The following is a 21,490-nucleotide window of genomic DNA, read 5'->3' as shown; positions in this document are numbered from 1 at the left end:
CAGTGAAGATCTCATATAATGTAATATATGTGTATTACATTACATGAGATCAGTGATCAGAAAAATAAAAATTAATGTACCATACAGGGACTAAGTAAAAATGTAAAAAAAAGTAAAAAAAAAGTTTTTAAACTATTAAAAAAAAAAATCACAAAATAAATAAAAATAAATAAATAAAATATTAAACCAATAAATCCGTAAATTATTACAAAACCAAAAAAAGTACACATATTTGGTATCGCCGCGTCCGAAACAACCCGAGCTATAAAACTGTCACACTAATTAACTCCTTCTGTGCACACCGTAATAAAAATAAATAAAAAACGAAGAAAAAAAATATGCTTTTTCATCATATCGCCAAACAAAAAGTGGAAAAAAATGCAATCAAAAAGCAGAATAGAAATAAAAATGGTACCACTGAAAACGTCATCTTGTTCTGCAAAAAAAAGCTGCCATACAGCTCCATCAGCCAAAAAATAAAAAAGTTATAGCGCTCAGAATAAAGCAATGCAAAAAAAATATTTTTTTTTCTATAAAATTGTTTTATTGTGTAAAAGCGCCAAAACATGAAAAAAATACAGTAAGTGTAGTATCGCTGTAAACGTACTGACCCGAAGAATAACGCTGCCTGATCACTTTTACCACACGCAGAACGGCATAAAAAAAAACTCAAAAAACAATTCCTGAAGTGTTTGTTTTTGTTAACTTTACCTCCCAAAAAACGGAATAGAAAGCGATCAAAAAATGTCACGTGCCCAAAAATGGTTCCAATAAAAATTTCAACTCGTCCCGCAAAAAACAAGCCATCACATGACTCTATCGGCCGAAATATGGAAAAATTATAGCTCTCAAAATATGGTGATGCAAAAACTAGATTTTGCAAAAAAAAGCGTATTTTAGTGTGTGACAGCTGTCAGTCATAAAAACCCGATATAAATCTGGTATCTCTGTAATCGCACCGACCCGAAGAATAAAGTAATCTAATCAGTTATATCACACTAGGAACGGCATAAAAAATAAATAAAACAAATATTCTTCACCTGCTACTGATTTGTTTATTATGTCTCCCAAAGATCCCAGTAAGGCTCTGCCCACATTTATCCTGTGTTCTGCGCTGAGCACTTACACCAGAGTTTCCGTGTAAATCTCTGAAATACGTGATTCAGCCAGAACCCATGACGGTAGATTCCCTGTAATGAGGCAGATATAGGCCACTGTGGACGCCATCTGGCCTGTGATCCCACGGTGTCATTTGTTTTAGGCGTGCATAAAAGTGCGGTTGGCCACAGTTTTGTGCACTTCTGAAAAAAAGGACACCACTAAACAGAGGCCAGACGGAGTCCAGAGTAACTCTGCTGCCTCATTACAGTGAATGGATCCTGGAGGGGTTTCATCTGAATTACATCACTTGGAAAATTAGATGGAAACCCCGATGTAAGTGCTCAGCCTAGAGCGCCGGATAAATGTTACGTAAAATGTTCCCAATAAAAGCTTCAACTCAGTCCTCAAAAAAAGCTAGTCCCCACTCAGGTCCATCATCTGTTAAAAATATAAGGGACTTCCAAGTTACTGGTAGCAGAAAGGCTCTGGAAAAGCAAAATGGTCCTTGCCCCCCAAAAGAAATTCAGAAAATTTTGTGCTCCCAAATCCAAATGCCTATTCTACAATAATTTGTTCTCCAATTGTCAAATAGCGCTCCTTCCCCCTCAAATCTCACCGTATGGCTAAGTGGTACGATACAGCCACATATGGGGTATTGGCACTTTTAGAAGAAATTGTGTGACACATTTCGGCACCATTTTTACCCATTGCCCTGTGTGAAAATGTAAAATCTGAGGGTAAAACATTTTTTTGTGGTAAAAATATAATTATGCTTTTTTCACTGCCCAATGGTATAAATTTAAAAATTAAAAAATGCTCACTACTTCCCTAGATGAATTCCTTGAGAGGTGTAGTTTACAAAATGGGGTCACTTGTGGGGGTTTCTGCTGTTTTGGCATGTCAGCGACTCTTCAAATGTGACATGGCGTCTGTGCCTATCCCAGCCAACATAGCGCTTCTTTCTCTTCCGAACCCTGCCGTACACCAAAGCAGTGATTTTCACCCACATATGGGGTATCGGCGTACTCAGGAGAAATTGCACAACAAATTTCATGGTGCAATTTTTCCTGTTACCCTTATGATAATACAAAATTAGGGAATGAAAAACATTTTTTGAGGGAAAAATGTGAAAATTTTATTTTTACGGCTCAATATTATAAACTTCTGTGAAGTAGCTGGGGGTGCAAGGTGCTCACCACACATCTAGATAAGTTCCCTAAGGGGTCTAGTTTCCAAAATGGTGGCACTTGTGGGGGGTTTCCGCTGTTTAGGCACATTAGGGGCTCCCCAAATGTGACATGGCGTCCGCTAATTATTCAAACAAATTTTACATTCAAAAAGTCAAATGGCGCTCCTTCCCTTTCAAACCCTGCCATGTGCCCAAACAGTAATTTGCCTTCACATATGGGGTATCGGCGTGTTCAGGAGAAATTGCACAACAAATTTCATGGTGCAATTTATCCTGTTACCCTTATGATAATACAAAATTAGGGAATGAAAAACATTTTTTGAGGGAAAAATGTGAAAATTTTATTTTTACGGCTCAATATTATAAACTTCTGTGAAGCAGCTGGGGGTGCAAGGTGCTCACCACACATCTAGATAAGTTCCCTAAGGGGTCTAGTTTCCAAAATGGTGGCACTTGTGGGGGGTTTCCACTGTTTAGGCACATCAGGAGCTCTCCAAACGCAACATGGCGTCCGCTAATTATTCAGACAAATTTTACATTCAAAAAGTCTAATGGCGCTCCTTCCCTTCCGAACCCTGCCGTGCGCCCAAACAGTGGTTTTCCCTCACATATGGGGTATCAGCACGCTCAAGAGAAATTGCACAAAAAAATTTGGGGTCCATTTTTTCATGTTACCCCTGTGAAAATAAAAAAATTGGGTCGAAAGTAACATTTTTGTGAAAAAAGTTAAATGTTAATTTTTTTCTTCCACATTCCAAAAATTCCTGTGAATCACCTGAAGGGTTAATAAAGTTCTTGAATGTGGTTTTGAGCACCTTGAGGGGTGCAGTTTTTAGAATGGTGTCACTTTTGGGTATTTTCTGTCATAAAAACCCCTCAAAGTGACTTCAAATGTGATGTGGTCCCTAAAAAAATGGTTTTGTAAATTTTGTTGGAAAAATGAGAAATCGCTGGTCAAATTTTAACCCTTATAGCTCCCTAACAAAAAAAAATTTGGGTTCCAAAATTGTGCTGATGTAAAGTAGACATGTGGGAAATGTTATTTATTAACTATTTTGTGTGACATATCTCTCTGATTTAAGGGCATGAAAATTCAAAGTTTGAAAATTGCAAAATTTTCAAAATTTTCGCCAAATTTCCGATATTTTCACAAATAAACGCAAGTGATATCGAAGAAATTTTACCACTATCATGAAGTACAATATGTCACGAAAAAACAATGTCTGAATCAGGGGAATACGTTGAAGCGTTCCAGGGTAATTACTTCATAAACTGGCAGTGGTCAGAATTGAAAAAATTGGCCCGGTCACGAAGGCAAAAACAGGCTCTGGCGCGAAGTGGTTAAGCGGAGTAAAATACCAGCGTGTGTAGATCTTGTAGTGGGTTTCTACAAGGGATGAGCAGGGAATGTCAGTATAGATAGATTCGAAGACTTTGTGCAGAAGATCGGTCGTAATTTCTATACTTAGTTCTTTTTTTCCATGCTTCTATATTTGTTGTATGTGGAAAGTGAGTGTCTTGGTTGAAGATCTGATATATGTGACCAGTTTTCCAGAAAAGGGGAGTTTGTGGGTATTTGAGCATCTGAGCTAGATTTTGAGGGAGAAAAAAGTTTAGGTTGTGAGAGTTGAGGATGTTTTGAATCTTCTTCCATGTCTTTTCTTCTAGAATCTTGAGTTTGAATTTATCTCTAAGAGATTGAAAAGGTATGAGTTGTTTCTTGTCATCCATTATATCTGAGATAAATTTAATGCCTAACTTCTTCTGTGAATCTAGTTTGATTCTTGAGGATAACAGTTCAAGAATATCTACAACTATCCAGGTTGGAGAAACCATGGGGTAGCTTTTGTGAGATAGTTTTAGTAGTAATCTCCAAGAGAGAATTGCAGATTTAATTGTGATTTCTTCTGGAAGTCTCTTAGTTTTGTAGGAGAGGGTGATTAAGCTAAGTCTGCCACTGGGTTTCAAAGGTTCTTCTAGGGCTATCCAGGTCGGCTTTTCTTTTTCTGCCCACCAATTCTGGCTAAGTTTGACTAAGGTGGCGTGGTAGTAGGCAGTTAAGTTGGGCAAGGCGAGTCCACCTCTTTTTTTGTTCTTTTCGAGGACAGACCTAGCTACCCTAGGTTTCTTTTTAGCCCAGGTAAAGGTGACCAGCTGTGTATGAAATTTTTGTAGCCACTTCTTCGGGATTAATAAAGGGATAGATCTAAAGATGCATAGGAGTTTTGGTAAAAGGCTCATTTTGTAGGCATTAATTTTGCCAAGCCAGGAGACTTCTAGTTTAGCTATATGCATAATGTCGATCTGTATGGTTTTGAAAATATCATTTAAATTTGTGTCTATGATTGATGGTAATGGTTTGGTGAGTTTTATTCCAAGATAGCTGATATTATTATTTTCCCAAGACTAGAGATGAGCGGTGTTCGACTAGAACTGTTCGCCAATCTCAAATTCGAGCTGTTTTGGGTGGTGTTCGAGTTGTTCGACGAACCCGAACGATTTGCAAAAAATTCGGCTGTTCGAGGTTATGTTCGATAACTGTTCGTGCACCAAAAGCGTGTCCTGCATGTCTGGTGCTATTTAGAGCACCAATCATGCAGGGATTGTCTGCCACTCACTGTAATGCCACAGCCATGGTGGTTGTGGCATTACAGTGATTGCCCAAATCGATGGGAACAGTGCCAACAGTGAAACATGAAAAGCCGGCAATTCAGCAGCGGCATACACCGGTACCCGACAATTTAGAACCGAAAGAATAGAGCTTCACACATAGATTAGATAGATATAAACATGTCAGCCACATATATACGAAGTACAGTGAAAGTGCTGCTTACTGTACTTGTCATTTAGCGTAAAGGATTTATCAAAAAGAATAATAGTGTTTTCATGCACCGTCTCTTTAAAAAAGCCGGCCGGCAATTCAGCATCTGTACGCGACAATTTATAACAGACAGAATAGAGCTTCACACATAGATTAGATAGATAGAAACATGTCAGCCACATATATACGAAGTACAGTGACAGTGTTGCTTACTGTACTTGTCATTTAGCGTAAAGGATTTATCAAAAAAAATAATAGTGTTTTCATGCACCGTCTCTTTAAAAAAGCCAGCCGGCAATTCAGCAGCGGTACCCGACAATTTATAACAGACAGAATAGAGCTTCACACATAGATTAGATAGATAGAAACATGTCAGTCACATATATATGAAGTACAGTGATAGTGTTGGTTACTGTACTTGTCATTTAGTATTAAAATAAAGGATTTATTATTAAAAAAATTGGCGTGGGGTTCCCCTTAATTTTAGGCTCTAGCGGAGGTTAAGCAGACGGCTGGGGCAGATGTTTGAAGCCTGGGAAGGGGGTAATACCCACGGAGCTTCCCAGGCTACTAATATCAGCCCCCAGCTGAATACATAGCCTTTACTAGCTATTAAAATGGGGGACCCCCCAAAAAAAATGACGTGGGGTCCCCCCTAATTTAATAGCTAGCAAAGGCTAGGCAGACAGCTGGGGGCTGATATTAATAGCCCAGGAAGGGAGCCATGAATATTGGCCCCCTCCCAGGCTAGAAACACCAGCCGTCAGCCGCCCCAGAAATGGCGCATTCATAGGATGCGCCAATTCTGGCACTTAGCTTCGCTCTTCCACGCTGCCCTGGTGCGGTGGCAGGGGGTAATAGGGTTGGGGTTGATGTCAGCTTATAATGCCAGCTGACATCAAGCCCAGGTTAGTAATGGAGAGGCGTCTATAAGACACCCCCATTACTAACCCCATAGTCAAAGTTAAAAAAAACACAAACACCCAGAATAAAGTCCTTTAATTGAAATAAAGACACAATCCTTTATTGTTCTAAATTAAACCATACTTACCGTCACGCCCATTCCAGCTGAAGCCAACGATCTCCTGCAATAAAAGAAAAATAACAAAGCAACCTCATCCTTACCTTTCCATGGTTCCCACGACAGCTTCAGCTCTGCTACATCGAGATGACAGGCTGGACCGCAGCAGAACGCTGCCATCCAGCCTCTCATCCCGCAGACACTGAGAAGAGCAGGCATGCTTGCGCTGCTCAGCGTCTCTCTGTGACGACATCCAGATGAGCCGAGTTCATGTCCAATGAACTCGGCTCACCTCATGCACGTCACTGACAGCGTGGGAAAATTCTCACGCTGAAGCGGTGAGTGCAGGAGAATTTTCCCACGCTGTCAGTGACGTGCATAAGGTGAGCTCATGTCCAATGAACTCAGCTCACCTCCTGCACGTCACTGACAGCGTGGGAGAATTCTCCTGCACTCAGCGCTTCAGTGTGAGAATTTTCCCACGCTGAAGCGCTGAGTGCAGGAGAATTTTCCCATGCTGTCAGTGACGTGCATGAGGTGAGCCGAGTTCATTGGACATTAACTCGGCTCATCTGGATGCCCTCACAGAGAGACACTGAGGAGCGCAAGCATGCCTGCGCTTCTCAGTGTCTGCGGGATGACAGGCTGGATGGCAGCGTTCTGCTGCGGTCCAGCCTGTCATCTCGATGTAGCAGAGCTGAAGCTGTCATGGGAACCATGGAAAGGTAAGGATGATGTTGCTTTATTATTTTTCTTTTATTTCAGGAGATCGTTGGCTTCAGCTGGAATGGGCGTGATGGTAAGTATGGTTTAATTTAGAACAATAAAGAATTGTGTGTTTATTTCAATTAAAGGACTTTTTTCTGGGTGTTGTGTTTTTTTTAAATACTTTACTAGAAATTCATGGTGGTCATGTCTAATATTGGCGTGACCCCATGAATTTCGGGCTTAGGGCCAGCTGATAATGCCAAGCTGGCCCTAACCCCTTTATTACCCAGTGAGCCACCGCATCAGGGCCCTGGATGAGTTGGGTACAGCGCCAGAAGATGGCGCTTCTATGAACGCGCCATTTTCCGGGGTGGCTGCGGACTGCAATTTGCAGCGGGGGTGGCCCAGAAAGCTTGGGCCTCCCTGCGCTGCGGATTCCAGCCCCCAGCTGCCTAGTTGTACCTGGCTGGACACAAAAACAGGGCGAAGCCCCACGTCAATTTTCTTTAAATTATTTCATGAAATAATTAAGAAAAAAAGGGCTTCCCTATATTGTTGTGTCCGGCCAGGTACAAATAGGCAGCTGGTGGTTGGGGGCAGCCCGTTCCTGCCTGCTGCACCTGGCTGGACACAAATATAGTGCGAAGCCCCACGTCAATTTTTTTTAAATTATTTCATGAATTTCCTGAAATAATTAAAAAAAATTGAAGTGGGGCTTCGCACTATATTTGCGTCCAGCCAGGTACAGCAGGCAGGAACGGGCTGCCCCCATCCACCAGCTGCCTATTTGTACCTGGCCGGACACAACAATATAGGGAAGCCCTTTTTTTCTTAATTATTTCATGAATTTCATGAAATAATTAAAAAAAAAGTACGTGGGGCTTCGCCCTATTTTTGTGTCCAGCCAGGTACAACTAGGCAGCTGGGGGCTGGAATCTGCAGCGCAGGGAGGCCCAAGCTTTCTGGGCCCCCCCCCCCCGCTACAAATTGCAGTCCGCAGCCACCCCAGAAAATGGCGCGTTCATAGAAGCACCATCTTCTGGCGCTGTACCCAACTCATCCAGGGCCCTGGTGCGGTGGCTCACTGGGTAATAAAGGGGTTAGGGCCAGCTTGGTATTATCAGCTGGCCCCAAGCCCAAAATTCATGGGGTCACGCCAGTATTAGACATGACCGCCATGAATTTCTAGTAAAGTATTTAAAAAAAACACAACACCCAGAATAAAGTCCTTTAATTGAAATAAAGACACAATTCTTTATTGTTCTAAATTAAACCATACTTACCATCACACCCATTCCAGCTGAAGCCAACGATCTCCTGCAATAAAAGAAAAATAATAAACCAACCTCATCCTTACCTTTCCATGGTTCCCACGACAGCTTCAGTTCTGCTACATCGAGATGACTGGCTGGACCGCAGCAGAACGCTGCCATCCAGTCTGTCATCCCGCAGACACTGAGAAGCGCAGGCATGCTTGCGCTCCTCACTGTCTCGCTGTGACGGCATCCAGATGAGCCGAGGTCATGTCCAATGAACTCGGCTCACCTCATGCACGTCACTGACAGCGTGGGAAAATTCTCACGCTGAAGTGCTGAGTGCAGGAGAATTCTCCCACGCTGTCAGTGATGTGCATGAGGTGAGCTCATGTCCAATGAACTCAGTTCACCTCCTGCACGTCACTGACAGCGTGGGAAAATTCTCCTGCAATCAGCGCTTCAGCGTGAGAATTTTCCCACGCTGTCAGTGACGTGCATGAGGTGAGCCGAGTTCATTGGACATGAACTCGGCTCATCTGGATGTCGTCACACAGAGACGCTGAGCAGCGCAAGCAAGCCTGCGCTTCTCAGTGTCTGCGGGATGACAGGCTGGATGGCAGCGTTCTGCTGCGGTCCAGCCTGTCATCTCGATGTAGCAGAGCTGAAGCTGTCGTGGGAACCATGGAAAGGTAAGGATGAGGTTGCTTTATTATTTTTCTTTTATTGCAGGAGATCGTTGGCTTCAGCTGGAATGGGCGTGATGGTAAGTATAGTTTAATTTAGAACAATAAAGGATTGTGTCTTTATTTCAATTAAAGGACTTTATTCTGGGTGTTTGTGTTTTTTTTAACTTTGACTATGGGGTTAGTAATGGGGGTGTCTTATAGACGCCTCTCCATTACTAACCTGGGCTTGATGTCAGCTGGCATTATAAGCTGACATCAACCCCAACCCTATTACCCCCTGCCACCGCACCAGGGCAGCGTGGAAGAGCGAGGCTAAGTGCCAGAATTGGCGCATCCTATGAATGCGCCATTTCTGGGGCGGCTGACGGCTGGTGTTTCTAGCCTGGGAGGGGGCCAATATTCATGGCTCCCTTCCTGGGCTATTAATATCAGCCCCCAGCTGTCTGCCTAGCCTTTGCTAGCTATTAAATTAGGGGGGACCCCACGTCATTTTTTTGGGGGGGTCCCCCATTTTAATAGCTAGTAAAGGCTATGTATTCAGCTGGGGGCTGATATTAGTAGCCTGGGAAGCTCCGTGGGTATTACCCCCTTCCCAGGCTTCAAACATCTGCCCCAGCCGTCTGCTTAACCTCCGCTAGAGCCTAAAATTAAGGGGAACCCCACGCCAATTTTTTTAATAATAAATCCTTTATTTTAATACTAAATGACAAGTACAGTAACCAACACTATCACTGTACTTCATATATATGTGACTGACATGTTTCTATCTATCTAATCTATGTGTGATGCCCTATCTTTCTGTTCTAAATTGTCGGGTACCGCTGCTGAATTGCCGGCTGGCTTTTTTAAAGAGACAGTGCATGAAAACACTATTATTTTTTTAAATAAATCCTTTACACTAAATGACAAGTACAGTAAGCAACACTCTCACTGTACTTATTATATATGTGACTGACATGTTTCTATCTATCTAATCTATGTGTGAAGCTCTATTCTTTCTGTTCTAAATTGTCGGGTACAGATGCTGAATTGCCGGCCGGCTTTTTTAAAGAGACGGTGCATGAAAACACTAATATTTTTTTTAATAAATCCTTTACACTAAATGACAAGTGCAGTAACCAACACTGTCACTGTGCTTCTTATATGTGTGACTGACATGTTTCTATCTATCTAATCTATGTGTGATGCTCTATTCCTTCTTGTCTAAATTGTCGGGTACCGGTGTATGCCGCTGCTGAATTTGCCGGCCGGCTTTTTTAAAGAGAGTGTCTTCTGAGCAGTTTGTCAGCTTTTGGACACCTTTGCAGGTGTTTTCTATGTGTTTCTATGTGTTTTTGTTTGCCTGCCATTGGTTTTAACGGTGTTCGACGGTGTTCTAAGGTGTTCGACGAACAGTTCGACGAACAGTTCCTCGAACATCCCGGTGTTCGACGAACCGAACCGAACCCGAACACTACGGGGGTGGCTCAACACTACCCAAGACAGCTCAAACTCCATTTTAAGAGTTTACAAGATTTGTGGATCAAGGTTTAGGTAGAGGACTTGGGTTTTAGTCAAATTTATTTTGTAATATGAAATTTTGGAGAAGTGTTTAATTGTGTCCAGTAGATTTCTAATTGAGTTAAGTGGGTTTGAAAGAGTTATAAGAATATCATCTGCGAACAATGAAATTTTGTATTGTCTCTGATGTATCTGGATACCACTTATTAGGGGATTTGCTCAAATTTTCTCAGCCAGAGGTTCTATATAGAAATCGAAAAGGGTGGGAGAAAGGGGTCAACCTTGCCTCGTGCCATTGGTAAATGCAATTCCATCTGACAGAACATTGTTGGTCAGAATTTTTGCTGAGGGGCAAGAATAGAGAGATGTGATAGCATTTAAGATGTTTCCCTCAAATCCAAATTTTTTTAGAGTTTGAAAGAAGAAACGGCAGTGGACTCTGTCGAACGCTTTTTCTGCGTCCTAAGTTCTTTTAGGGACCCCTCCCCTATACGCTTTAGGTCTTCCTTCAGACTAGCCGAGGACTAAGGCGGGTCTGTTCGCAAGGAACAGGCAGCCTGCTACATCATAGGGATTCAGCTTAGTCTTACTGTAGGGACAGCTTTCCCCCTTCTTTCCTTAGTACATGTTGCAGATCATAACAGTAAGTCCAGCCCAAAACACTAAAAGGAAAGAAATTCGGGGACCAGTATGGTTTCCGTCCAGGATTTGGCTCAATGCTTGTAGGGATTGTCTCTGGAGGTGGCCGAGCTCCAGCAACATGTGAGTAGCTGTTCTGGAGCACATTTTGTGGAACCCAAGGTAGGACTGCCTGATGCTTTTTTTGGTAAACAGCAAGATTTTTTTTCCTTTAAAAATGCTTGTTTGTTATATTTTCGTTTGAGACCAAGGTCCTCTGGGAATGAATCACAGCGCATTGGTTATATTATGTCACTTTTGCGCAAAGAACCACCGGGGTGGGCCTTTTCTCTCCAACCTAATGATTCATGCTTAAGGTCGGTAGAAGAATTTTTTTCTGCTATGGGGCTATTATATGACAATCCTGATCGAATCTTATCTGCTGAGGCAGAACTCAAGCGTTTGAATCAGGGGTCAGATGATGTTGAAAATTATTGCACACACTTTAGAAGATGGGCTTCAGAAGTTAAATGGAATGATCCTGCTCTGAAATGTCTATTTCTTGCTGGTCTGAGTGAAAGGGTTAAGGATTTGCTAATTGCATTCCCCGCACCTGAGACTCTGCAGGATGCCATGCAATCAGCTGTTCGTGTGGATAGGAGGCTGAGGTCCAGGCTGAATGAGGTAAAGACTCCTGTAATGCCAGGTCCTAGTCCCCAGGAAATCTGCTCAGACGGCGGAGAACCAATGGAGGTTGGGGCGATGTCACTCCACTCTCAGGAAAGAGACCGGAGGTTCGCCGAGGGATTGTGTCTTTATTGTGGTAAAGCTGACCATTTGATTAAGTATTGTGAGCTTCGTTTAAGTAAAGAAAAAAAAAAAAGAGGTCCGGTTCGCCCGTATTGTTTGTTTACGCTCTGCTGGAGTATTTCTTTCTGGGAGTACTACTTTGCAGGAAGATTTGATTGAATTTCAGGTATTTGTGGATTGTGGTTCAACACTTAATGTGATTGATAAAGGGTTTTTGGAAAAACTTAAATTGAAATCCAAACCTTTGTCATCACCTATTTCTGTGACTGCAATTGATAACACTCCCTTCAAATGTATTACTCACAAGGTTGCTGCATTTCCCCTCAGTATCAATGGAGTTCACCAAGAAATTTTGGACTTGGTTGTATTAGATAATTTACCTTCTCCGGTCGTTCTAGGTTTGCCTTGGTTAAAACTGCACAATCCTTTGCTGGACTGGTCTACTAATGTGATTAAGTCATGGAGTCCGAAGTGCTATGATAAATGTTTTAATGGTCACATTGCGGCTGTGGAAAAAGGGGAATTACCGGTACCGGTATTTTTGGAGGGTTTTTTCGGAGGAGGAGTCGCAAGTTTTACCTCCTCATAGGGATTATGATTGCGCCATTGAGTTTGTTCCGGGAGCTACTCTTCCCAAGAGTCGCTTGTTTAATCTGACTATGCCTGAAAGAAAGGCCTTGGAGGAGTACATACAGACTAGCCTGGCTGCTGGTCACATTAGACCTTCTAAGTCACCTGTGGCAGTTTTTTCTTTGTTAAAAAAAAGGACAGGGGTTTACATCCATGTCTGAAATTAATAAGACTACCGTACGCAATTCCTACCCATTGCCGTTAATTCCTGACTTGTTTAACCAGTTAGTGGGGGCCAAGTGGTTCTCTAAAATTGATCTCTGGGGGGGCATACAATTTGTTACGAGTGAAGGAGGGTGATGAATGGAAGACTGCTTTTAACACTCCGGTAGGTCATTTTGAGAATCTGGTGATGCCTTTTGGTCTTACCAATGCACGTGCATTTTTTCAGAACCTTATTAATGACATCCTGAGACCTTTGATTGGTAAGAATGTGGTTGTGTATTTGGATGACATTTTGATTTATTCACCAAATCTAGAGTCCCATTGGCAGAGTGTACGTGAAGTTTTGCAGTTATTGACTGATAATTCACTCTTTGCTAAGCTGGAGAAATGTGAGTTCGCTGTGCAGAAAATTAGTTTTTTGGGCTACATTGTCTCCAGCGAGGGCTTTGAGATGGACCCGGTGAAGGTTCAGGCTGTGCAGGAATGGCCTAGGCCTATTGTTTTGAAATCTATACTGAGATTTTTTGGTTTTGCCAATTATTACAGGAAATTCATTAAGAATTTTTCTATAATTGTTAAGCCTTTAACCGATCTCACCAGGAAAGGTGCGAACACGGTCCAGTGGACTACTGAGGCCATTGAAGCGTTTAAGTATCTCAAAGAGAGGTTCAGTTCTGCCCCTATCCTTATGCAGCCTGTTGAGACCAAGCCTGTTTTTGGTCGCGGTCAATGCTTCATCGGTGGGGTCGGAGCAGTTTTGTCTCAGGAGAACAGGGATGGAGTACATCCTTGTGCCTTTTTTTCGAAAAAATTATCGGAAACCGAACTGAATTATGATGTTGGAAATCGGGAGTTGCTGGCTATTAAACTCGTATTTGAACATTGGCGTCATTTTTTGGAAGGCGCTAGATTTCCTATTCATGTTTTCACAGATCATAAGAATTTGATCTATCTGGATGCTGCCAAGCGCTTGAATGCCCGTCAAGCTAGGTGGGCACTTTTTTTTTCTCGGTTTCATTTTTCTGTTACCTACATCCCTGGTACTAAGAATGTTAAAGCCGATGCTTTATCTCACAGCTTCTCTCCTTCGGTCGGTGCCGAGGAGGAGGAGAGCTTTTTACAGAAAGGAGTTGTGGTGGCGGCATTGGTCTCCGTTTTGGAAGATGGGATTCTGAAAGCTCAAGATCATGCTCCATCTAACACTCCCCATGGGAGGTTGTTCGTGCCTAGAACCTTTAGGAGAGATTTGTTTGTGGAGTGTCATGAGTCTCGGTTGGCAGGTCATGCAGGAATTTTGGAGACTAAGAGACTTATCAGTCGCAGTTTTTGGTGGCCTGGATGGCAGAAAGAAGTTATCAAGTGGGTGCGTCAACGTACGGTGTGTGCTAGGTCAAAGGCTTCACATACTCCTGCTGCGGGGTTGCTTTGCCCTCTGGAGGTTCCTAGTGCGCCTTGGACTCATCTCACAATGGATTTTATTACTGATCTTCCTGTGTCCGAGGGTTTTACTGTCATCTGGGTGGTCGTGGACCGTTTTAGTAAGATGTGTCATTTGGTTCCATTCATTAAGTTGCCCTACGCCAAGACACTCGCTAAGGCGTTTTTTAAGGAGATTGTCAAGCTTCATGGCATTCCCACGGATATTGTTTCTGATAGAGGACCTCAGTTTGTGGCTCGCTTTTGGCATGCTTTTTGTGACAGGTTGGGAGTCCATTTGTCATTTTCGTCTGGTTATCATCCTGAGTCTAATGGACAGACTGAAAGAAAGAACCAAGATGTTGAACAGTTTTTGTGTTGTTTTGTGGCGGACAATCAAGAGGTGTGGTCTGAGTTTCTGCCTCTCGCAGAATTTGCTCTTAACAATCATACATCCTCCTCTGCTGGGTGTTCTCCTTTTTTTTGCTGTACTGGGAGACATCCGTCTTTTGGTTCGTACTCCAAATTGGGGTCGGCGGTGCTGGAGGAGGAGAATTTTTCCGGTGATTTGGAGACAGTTTGGACTAATGTACGTTGCAACCGTCAAGAGGCTAACAAGAAGTCCAAGAAGTATTTTGACAGGAAACGTAAGGAGGTTTTGTTTACTGTGGGTGACATGGTTTGGTTATCCTCAAAGAACCTGAGGTTGAGAATTCCCTCTAAAAAACTAGGTCCTAAGTTTGTGGGTCCATTTAAAGTGCTTCAGGTTGTTAACCCGTCTGCGGTTAGGTTGGATGTCCCTACTTCCTGGAAGATTAATGCTGTGTTTCATGTTTCCTTGTTGAAAAAAGCTGATGTATCAGATAGGGATGCCACTGTCACAGTTCCTCCTGTGGTGAAAGACGGCGAATATGAAATTTCTCGTATCATGAATTCTAGATGGCATAGAGGGAGATTACAGTATCTTGTCTCCTGGAAGGGTTTCGGTCCTGAAGATAACTCCTGGGTAAGGGCGGATGATGTATCTGCTCCTAGGCTTGTTAGAGCTTTCCACAAGAGGTTTCCGGATAGGCCTGGGCCTGGAGGATCCAGAGGATCCTCATAAAAGAGGGGGTACTGTTAGAACACTCCATTTTTTTTTCCCATCTTGTGTTTTGCAGTCACGTGACCACCTGCCTTTAAATTCCAGCTCCGCCCTTTTGGCTGTGCTGGACTTCAGTGTTGTTTGACTGTTTTGCTAGCCAGGTGCTTCGGTGCCTTTCTCTGTCAGTTCGCTTGGCCCTTCTGGGACCTCTAGTACCTTTTTGTCAGTTTGTGTTCTGCAACAACTTCTCTGATTAGGAGATGTCCCATTTTTATTCCAGTCCTTAGTTCTTTTAGGGACCCCTCCCCTATATGCTTTAGGTCTTCGTTCAGACTAGCCGAGGACTAAGGCGGGTCTGTTCGCAAGGAACAGGCAGCCCACTACATTGTAGGGATTCGGCTTAGTCTTACTGTAGGGACAGCTTTCCCCCTTCTTTCCTTAGTACATGTTGCAGATCATAACACTTTCCTTGTGAAAATGAAAATATTCAACATTTTTGTGGGAAAAATATATTTTTTTCAGTTTTACAGATCCATTTTGTAAAATTCCGTGAAGCACCTGTGGGTTCAAGGTGCTCACCACACATCTACATAAATTCCTTGAGGGGTCTAGTTTCCAAAATATGGTCACTTGTGGGGGGTTTCCACTGATAAAGCAAATCAGGGGCTCTCCAAATGTGATATGACACCAGCAGACCATTCTATCAAAGTCTGCGTCCAAAATGTCACTCCTTCCTTTCTGAACCCTGCTGTGCACCCAAATAATAGTTTTCCCCCACACATGGGGTATCTGCGAGCTCAGGAGAAATTGCACAACAAACTTGGGGTCTATTTTCTCCTGTTACCCCTTTGAAAATAAAAAATTTGGAGCTAAAAAAAAAAATTTTGTGGGAAAAATGGGATTTGTTTTATTTTCACGGATTCACGTTATAAACTTCTGTGAAGCACTTGGGGGTTCAACGTGCTCACCACACATCTAGGTAAGTTCCCTAAGGGGTCTAATTTCCAAAATGGTGTTACTTGTGGGAGGTTTCCTCTGTTTAGGCACATCAAGTGCTCCCCAAATGCGACATGGCGTCCGCTAATTATTCAAGCAAATTTTACATTCAAAAAGTCACATGGCGCTCCTTCCATTTCGAACCCTGCTGTGCGCCCAAACAGTGGTTTTCCCCAACATATGAGGTATCGGCTTACTCTGGAGAAATTGTACAACAAATGGATTGGTGCAATTTCTCCTGTTACTCTTAGGAAAATGCAAAATTTGGGGCTGAAAATCATTTTTGTGGGAAAAATGTGAACATTTTATTTTTACGGCTCAATGTTCTAAACTTCTGTGAAGCACCTGGGGGTTCAAGGTGCTCACCAAACATCTAGATAAGTTGCCTGATGGGTCTAGTTTTCAAAATAGTGTCACTTGTGGGGGATTTCCACTGTTTAGGCACATCAGGGGCTCTCCAAATGCGACATGACGTCCGCTCTCAATTCCAAAGAGTTTTGCATTGAAAAAGTCAAATGGTGCTCCTTCCCTTCCGAGCCCTGCCGTGCACCCATACAATTGTTTTACCCCACGTATGGAGTATCATCATACTCAGGAGAAATTGCACAACAACTTTTGCCATCCAATTTCTCCTGTTACCCTTGTGAAAATAAAAAAATTGGGGCTAAAAGATCATTTATGTGGAAAAAAAGTGATTTTTTTATTTTTGCGGCTCTATGTTATAAACTTTTCTGAAACACTTGGGGGTTCAAAGTGCTCACCACACATCTAGATAAGTTCCTTAAGGGGTCTAGTTTCCAAAATGGTGTCACTTATGGGGAGTTTCCACTGTTTAGTCACATCAGGGGCTCCCCAAATATGACATGGAGTTCACTAATTATTCAAGCAAATTTTACATTCAAAAAGTCAAATGGTGCTCCTTCCCTTCCAAACCATGTGGTTTTCCCCCACATATGGGGCATTGGCGTGTTCAGGAGAAATTGTACCACAAACTTCGGGGTCCATTTTTTCTTGTTACGACTGTGAAAATAAAAAAAAAATTGGGTCTAAAGTAAAATTTTTGTGAAAAAAAGTTAAATGTTCATTGTTTCTTCCACATTCCAAAAATTCCAGTGAAGCACCAGAAGGGTTAGTAATCTTCTTGAATGTTGTTTTGAGTACCTTGAGGGGTGATTTTTTTAGAATGGTGTCACTTTTTGTTATTTTCTGTCATAAAGGCCCCTCAAAGTCACTTCAATGTGATGTGATACCTAAGAAAAAATGGTTTTGTAAATTTTGTTAGAAAAATTAGAAATCACTGGTCAACTTTTAACCCTTATAACTTCCTAACAAAAAAAAAAATTTTTGTTCCAAAATTGTGCTGTTGTAAAGTAGACATGTGGTAAATGTTATTTATTAACTATTTATCTCTCTGATTTAAGGGTATTAAAATTGCAAAATTTTCAAAAAATTTTTGTCAAATTTTAAATTTTTTCTCAAGGTAACACCAGTCATATCAAATAAATTTTACCACTATCATGAAGTACAATATGTCACGAAAAAAAAAACAATCTCAGAATCAGTGGGATCCAATGGTCAGAATTGTAAAAATTGGCCTGGTCATTAATGTGCAAACAGCCTTTGGGGGTAAAGGGGTTAAAAATGAACATTTTATTTATGTTAAAGTTATTTTGTACAATTACTTTTGATCCCCTGAAATGAGGAGGATTTGTAGAATAATGGTTGCAAATCCTGAACATTTCACAGTATATTTTTGTTCAACCCCTTTAATTAAACCTGAAATTCTCCACTTCAGTTGCATGTCAGTGGTTTCATTTTACATCCAAAGTAGTGGCCTGCAGAGCGGAAATCACAACGATTCAGTCACTGTCCAAATATTTCTGGACTTAACTGTATTTATATAAAGTTAGTCGTTACATTTTTATTTATTTTTGCTTGCTTCTTTTTACACCTGGTTTATTTATGTTGATTCATACCTCTATCTATTGATCCGTTTTTTTAATTTTACTTAGTATAATATATAAAGTTCCTTGCATATTATTTTAATTATGGCCACAAATCATTTTATATTGTTATTATTTTCCATTTAGTGATTTATTTAATTCTCACTTATTGAGGTAAGTCTTGGAACAAGAAAAAAAAAGAACACAGAATGCATTTGGAACTTGCAACTCCTGAAATGTGTTGCCCAAAGGGCAGCATAGGTTTAGATTGCATCTCTTCAATTCTTTATGGCACTTCAGCCTGAAGCCAGTACTTGCTTTTTAACTGGCAACCTGCCTGTGCAAATGGAGGAAACAGATTGCCTCTTTGCTGAACACTTAGACAAGGTACTGATTTAACAACACTGGACAAGCAGCTGGGAGCTGGGCTGACAGCCTGTCACACACTGACAAATCTGTTGTTCATATTCAGGCTGGATGTTCAGCGAGATTGCCACACATTTCACACAGGCCCCCGTAAAACCAAAAGCACCGGAGCTGCACCATAGTCAACGCCCTGAGAAAATTCCTGCTGCCCCTGAGCTCACTCACAGTTTTCTTAAACTAATTTTAGAGTTTTGAGTTAACTTTAAACTTTTTTCTTTAATAGAAAATAACTTTCAATCCTAATATTAATGGGTAGGATTCAGGGTGTACATAGAAATCTAGGGGCTTAAAAGCAGAAGTCCTAATTTACTCCCCTCCTCCCACAAAACAATTTATATTTAATGCGGTCTCAGAAGAGCATATCTCATAACTTTGCAACACTTATAAAGTAAGTTTGCTTTTTTTGAAGTCCCTTAGTGTTCCCAACCAGTAAGAGGCGCCTTTCATGGCTCCCTTAAAGTATGATGCCAGTAAAGAGCCCCCTAGATGCAGTATGATACCCCCATAGTGAATTCCTCCACAGTACCCACCATATCCACAGTATGATGACCCTACAGTACCCCTCCCCTACAAAGTATAATGCCCTCACAGTCAACCATTCACGGTATGATGGCCCCACACAGTCCTCTACAAAATATGATGGCCCTCCACACAGTATAATGGCTCTCCATTCAGTATAATGCCCCCCAAACCTCTCCACACAGTATTATGCCCCCCACACAGTATGATGGCCCCAAAAGAACTCTCCACACTGTATAGTGGCCCCACATAGCCCTTCAAACAGTATAATGGTCACCCACATAGCCCTGCATGCAGTATAATGGCCCCTTCACAGCCCTCCAAACAGTATAATTGGCCCCTTCACAGCCCTCCAAACAGTATAATTTGCACCTTCACAGCCCTCCAAACGGTATAATTGGCCCCTTCACTGCCCTCCAAACAGTATAATTGGTCCCCACACAGACCTACTGTAACATTCCTGGCGGCGTGCTGGCATGGCTTACCATCTCCCACCATGCAAGACCACCAACTTACCCATCAGTCCAGGCTGCACACTTTGCTCCAGTATGTGCTGTGTGCATGTCTCTTGTCTGATTGCTTAGGGCGGCGGCGCTGTTACTGCCTGATTCTTAAACTTGCAGTGTGCGCAGTCCTAATGCCTCCCCAGCCTATTGCTGTGAGTCACTGGATACTTAAACACCCTCCACCCAGTAGGAGGTGCCTGAGCAACACTTTCTTTCAGTGTGTTCTGTGCAACTGAGTTGCCAGGTCCTGTCCTGTATCTTGTCTGTTTCCACCACCCTGGGGGCTGAGTACCCAGGCCTGTTATCTGTATCTGTGACTTCTAGTCTGTTCCGCCACCCTGGGGGCTGTATACCCAGGCCCGTTACCTGTATCTGTGACTTCTAGTCTGTTTCCGACACCGTGGGGGCTGAGTTCCCAGGCTCGTTCCTGTATCTTGTTCCGGGTTCAGTTCCTCTCTGAACTGTGTCCTAGCCTGTTACCTGCTTGTCTCTATGTCCGTACCTGCCCTTTTCCTGCAGTGTCTGAACCTGCACCTAACTCCAACTCGTTGTCTCTGTACTTCTGTTTGTGAGTTTTGTGTCCACTCGCTACTTCATTGTAAGTACCTTGTGTGTATCTGGTTCTGCTTGTCCCGTTTCCCTGCCTCCGTATCTACCTCCTGTGTTCTAACTACCTTCCTGTGTTTCCCAGTCTGTTCCATGTGAACAGAGCCCTTTCCTGTCTGCCTGCACCTTCTGCTCTGTTCTGCCTCACTTGTCCACCGCACCTGCGGTTTCGCACTGCCCTCCTTGTCCACCGCACCTGCGGTTTCGCTCTGCTCTGCTTGTCCACCACACCTGCGGTTTCGCTCTGCTCTGCTTGTCCACCGCACCTGCGGTTTCGCTCTGCTCTGCTTGTCCACCGCACCTGCGGTTTCACTCTGCTCTGCTTGTCCACCGCACCTGCGGTTTCGCTCTGCTCTGCTTGTCCACCGCACCTGCGGTTTCGCTCTGCTCTGCTTGTTCACCGCACCTGCGGTTTCGCTCTGCTCTGCTTGTCCACCTCACCTGCGGTTTCGCTCTGCTCTGCTTGTCCACCGCACCTGTGTTTTCGCTCTGCTTGTCCACCGCACCTGCGGTTTTGCTCTGCTCTGCTTGTCCACCGCACCTGCGGTTTCGCACTGCCCTGCTTGTCCACCGCACCTGCGGTTTCGCTCTGCTCTGCTTGTCCACCACACCTGCGGTTTCGCTCTGCTCTGCTTGTTCACCGCACCTGCGGTTTCGCTCTGCTCTGCTTGTCCACCGCACCTGCGGTTTCACTCTGCTCTGCTTGTCCACCGCACCTGCAGTTTCGCTCTGCTTTGCTTGTCCACCGCACCTGCGGTTTCGCTCTGCTCTGCTTGTTCACCGCACCTGCGGTTTCGCTCTGCTCTGCTTGTCCACCGCACCTGCGGTTTCGCTTTGCTCCGCTTGTCCACAGCACCTGTGGTTTCGCTCTGCTCTGCTTGTCCACGGCACCTGCGGTCTCGCTTTGCTCTGCTCCGCTTGTCCTCCGCGCCTGCGGTTCTGCTCTGCTTGTCCACCGCACCCGCGGCTCTGTTCCTGTATCCCAGTACTGGTCCCTATCCAGCCTGCGTTCCTACCTGCCAGTATCTGCCAGTCTGCATACCAGCCGTGCCTGCCAGTAGCCTCCTGTATGCATACCAGCCGTACCTGCCAGTACCCGCCTGTCTGCATACCAGCCGTGCCTGCCAGTACCCACCTGTCTGCATACCAGCTGTGCCTGCCCGTTCCTGCATTCCCCGGTGTGGGTCAACAGCTGTGACCGGGGTCTGACCTGGAGTAGCACCTGGGCCACCTCCCACGTCCCTCCTCAGACCACGGAGTCAATTGAGCCGCCGTGTGTTTGTGGTCGGAACTGGCGAGGCCCCTAGTCACGCCCCTCCAGGCACTCCTCGGCTCGTGGCCCAGTGGGACCACTAACCACACTCACGCCAGTCAGTCCGGGCGTGAGCGTAACAGTTTGCTCAGGCCATGGTCCCCGTTGAGCCCCATGGCCCTTTGCTCTCGGAGACATTTGAATCCTTGTCTGGCGAATACGTGCACCAAGAAAAAA

This window comes from Phyllobates terribilis, unplaced genomic scaffold, assembly GCF_046119375.1.
Source record: "Phyllobates terribilis strain yellow unplaced genomic scaffold, ASM4611937v1 Scaffold_3__8_contigs__length_932513732, whole genome shotgun sequence".
NCBI classification, from domain to species: domain Eukaryota; kingdom Metazoa; phylum Chordata; class Amphibia; order Anura; family Dendrobatidae; genus Phyllobates; species Phyllobates terribilis.
The sequence above is the reverse complement of the archived record's forward strand: the minus strand, read 5'-3'. Positions refer to the sequence as shown.